Source organism: Tigriopus californicus, chromosome 12 (assembly GCF_007210705.1).
Source record: "Tigriopus californicus strain San Diego chromosome 12, Tcal_SD_v2.1, whole genome shotgun sequence".
NCBI classification, from domain to species: Eukaryota; Metazoa; Arthropoda; class Copepoda; order Harpacticoida; family Harpacticidae; genus Tigriopus; species Tigriopus californicus.
Genome location: NC_081451.1, coordinates 12,613,029 through 12,613,542, shown reverse-complemented (window position 1 = coordinate 12,613,542; position 514 = coordinate 12,613,029).

The window sequence follows — 514 nt, the reverse complement described above, 5'->3', positions numbered from 1 at the left end:
CTATGACCAGAAGGACGGGTGCAAAAGGCACCAAAAGTTTCCCATGAGGATTTTAATTAAAGAAAGCAAGGACAACCTCCTAAGCTAACCTAACCTCCCCTAACCTTTCGATTGCAAGGGCCTGGGGGTGCCTAGGCCTCAGCACAAACCTGCTGTAGCTCAGTTTGCTAGGGTCCGGTCCCTTGCCTTGCACCCCAACTTCATGCCTAGTGCCAAAAGCTTTAACCTGCGCGTAAAGGTCTAGATGGTTTGGTAGTTTTCTTTGGGCGCGCGATAAGGCGTGACGGGGGGGAATGGCAGATGACTGAAGGAGGAATGGACTGGCCTGGAAAGAGACCACGTCCGACAAACCGCACTCCGATAAGGACTACAGCGCTGAGAAGAGTCTAGCGAGCAACGGGTGCGCAATTGGAAGTATTGAGCTGCCAGCTGGTTGAAGTCAAATGCGGGAACACGGCAGGGGCCTACCACAACAAAAACAAACCAAACGTGGCTTCCTAAACAAGCCAGACGT